At 43.4% G+C, this 3138-nt stretch overlaps 1 non-coding gene across 1 annotated transcript; it reads right to left on the bottom strand.

The window, feature by feature from the left end:
- Window positions 1-614: 614 nt before the first annotated feature.
- On the bottom strand, window positions 615-721 carry LOC140870654 (small nucleolar RNA R71). Its single transcript, XR_012147504.1, has one exon. It is a non-coding gene; the product is annotated as a small nucleolar RNA R71 (small nucleolar RNA).
- Between the last annotated feature and the right edge of the window lie 2417 nt (window positions 722-3138).

Raw genomic sequence — 3138 nt, 5'->3', positions numbered from 1 at the left:
AAATTTTGGCGCCGCTGCCAGGGATTGGTGTTAAATTTATTTTGTTCTTGTTTTTTTTTTATTTAATTTTTATTCCTCGTAGTGCTACTCTGGTTTGTTCATGCTTTCAGGTGAATCTTCGGAAAAATAAGAATTTTCATACGACCCAGAGATAGAAGAATGTTACTTAAGCGAAGGAGAGAAGCTCGAAAAAAATTGGAAGAGGACGAAAATCAGGTTGAAGAGCCTAAGGAAGAGATGGCGGCGAATGCAAATCTGAGCTTGAGACAATTGGGCACTCCTGATCCAAACCAACAGCCCTTATGCATTACTTTCCCTACTATAGAAAATAATGCTACTTTTGAATTAAAATCTGGACCGATACATTTATTGCCTGCTTTTCATGGTCTTGCAGGTAGGATCCGCACAAGCACTTGATGGAATTCCATGTCGTATGCACCAGCATGAAACCACATGGAGTGACAGAGGAGCAAATTCAACTCAGAGCCTTTCCTTTCTCTTTGAAGAGTGCTACAAAGGATTGGCTATACTATTTACCTCCTGGTTCCATCACCACCTGGAATGCAATGAAGAGGGTTTTCCTAGAGAAATATTTTTCAGCCTCAAGAGCGGCAAACATCAGGAAGGAAATTTATGGCATCAAACAGCAGATGGGAGAGTCTCTGCATGAGTATTGGGAGCGTTTCAAGAAACTATGCGCCAGCTGTCCGCAGCACCAGATAAGTGAAAATTTGTTAATTCAACACTGCTATGAAGGTTTGTTACCTCATGACAGGAGTATGCTGGATGCGGCTAGTGGAGGAGTTTTCGTGGATAAAACTTCTGTAGTGACCCTTACCCGGATCACCTACTAAACAAAACTTAGGTATGCACTTAACTTAATAAAACAGATATCAGAATAAACTTGCGGAAACCATATATAAATACAATCTCAAGGAAAGGAATCTGTAATTTATCCAAATATTATACAACCATATCGAATAGCTGTATCAACCCAAAACAAAAGAAATAAAACCTAGACGAAGCTCCAGCTGGCCAACCACTGCCTAGCCCCTCTTGGATCCACCAGCCTCGTCCAATCGCAAACCTGCCCCATGGAATAGGGTGTCCAGAAACACAGATTACGAGACATGAGCATAAAATGCTCAACACGAGAGTATGAGTATACATGCATGCAAAGTGAACTCCCTATAAACTCGAGGTCAAGGATCACATAACAGAGACAGACCGGGCCCTGGTATGTAGCACGCTGTGTCGTCGCTTCAGGAGGTGGCTCCCATACCGTAATATAAGTGGATATGCCGGACCCAAATCGATGGAAGTCCAACCACTAACAGGATAGGGAAAAATCCTACTAACAGACATCTCGAAGGAGATAGCTCAGTATGCAAATGAATGCAGCATAAATAAATGACATATAAACCATGCAGTCACATAATACATGCATACTCAGTCAGGATATCTCGAACAGTACTTTCGTACCTCAAAACAGTGCAAGCTCTACCAACTCTAGGTCCACGCCTATAGTCTGCGCTACACTGCCAAATGATACTACTATCATTATAGTGCTTTAAAAGCCTTAACTAAGCTATTGCATACTCCTAAATATTTATAGGAAGCAAAGGCTATACCTTCGTTCGTCTTTAGCCCTTTGATGTCGATGCCTCCAGAACTTGGGCACAACTCTGCTATGACTTCCGAACGCCTCGCCGACCGCCGGGTCAAGCCTACGAAGGCTAGAACAACTCGAATAGACTAGAAAGGAGAGGGAAATACTCGGAATTGGCAATTGAAAATGAAGCCGCGGCCCTCTATTTATAGACAACGATCGGAACTTCCGATCCTCGATCGGAACGTCCGAACCTCGATCGGAACGTCCGATCTTGCTTTCAAGAAACTATGCGCCAGCTGTCCGCAGCACCAGATAAGTGAAAATTTGTTAATTCAACACTGCTATGAAGGTTTGTTACCTCATGACAGGAATATGCTGGATGCGTCTAGTGGAGGAGTTTTCGTGGATAAAACTTCTGTAGTGACCCTTACCCGGATCACCTACTAAACAAAACTTAGGAATGCACTTAACTTAATAAAACTGATATCAGAATAAACTTGCGGAAACCATAAATAAATACAATCCCAAGGAAAGGAATCTATAATTTATCCAAATATTATACAACCATATCGAATAGCTGTATCAACCCAAAACAACAGAAATAAAACCTAGACGAAGCTCCAGCTGGCCAACCACTGCCTAGCCCCTCTTGGATCCACCAGCCTCGTCCAATCGCAAACCTGCCCCCATGGAATAGGGTGTCCAGAAACAAAGATTACGAGACGTGAGCATAAAACGCTCAGCACGAGAGTATGAGTATACATGCATGCAAAGTGAACTCTCTATAAACTCGAGGTCAAGGATCAGATAACAGAGACAGACCGGGCCCTGGTATGTAGCACGCTGTGTCGTCGCTTCAGGAGGTGTCTCCCATACCGTAATACAAGTGGATATGCCGGACCCAAATCGATGGAAGTCCAACCACTAATAGGATGGGGAAAAACCCTACTAACAGACATCTCGAAGGAGATAGCTCAGTATGCAAATGAATGCAACATAAATCAATGACATATAAACCATGCAGTCACATAATAATGCATACTCAGTCAGGATATCTCGAATAGTACTTTCGTACCTCAAAACAGTGCAAGCTCTACCAACTCTAGGTCCACGCCTATAGTCTGCTCTACACTGCCAAATGATACTACTATCATTATAGTGCTCTAAAAGCCTTAACTAAGCTATTGCATACTCCTAAATATTTATAGGAAGCAAAAGCTATACCTTCGTTCGTCATTAGCCCTTTGATGTCGATGCCTCCAGAACTTGGGCACAACTCTGCTATGACTTCCGAACGCCTCGCCGACCGCCGGGTCAAGCCTACGAAGGCTAGAACAACTCGAATAGACTAGAAAGGAGAGGGAAATACTCGGAATTGGCAATTGGAAATGAAGCCGCGGCCCTCTATTTATAGACAACGATCGGAACTTCCGATCCTCGATCGGAACGTCCGAACCTCGATCGGAACGTCCGATCCTGCTTTCAAGAAACTATTCGCCAGCTGTCCGCAGCACCAGATAAGTGAA

The sequence above is a fragment of the Henckelia pumila genome, unplaced genomic scaffold, assembly GCF_033568475.1.
Source record: "Henckelia pumila isolate YLH828 unplaced genomic scaffold, ASM3356847v2 CTG_112:::fragment_1, whole genome shotgun sequence".
NCBI classification, from domain to species: domain Eukaryota; kingdom Viridiplantae; phylum Streptophyta; class Magnoliopsida; order Lamiales; family Gesneriaceae; genus Henckelia; species Henckelia pumila.
The sequence above is the reverse complement of the archived record's forward strand: the minus strand, read 5'-3'. Positions and strand labels throughout refer to the sequence as shown.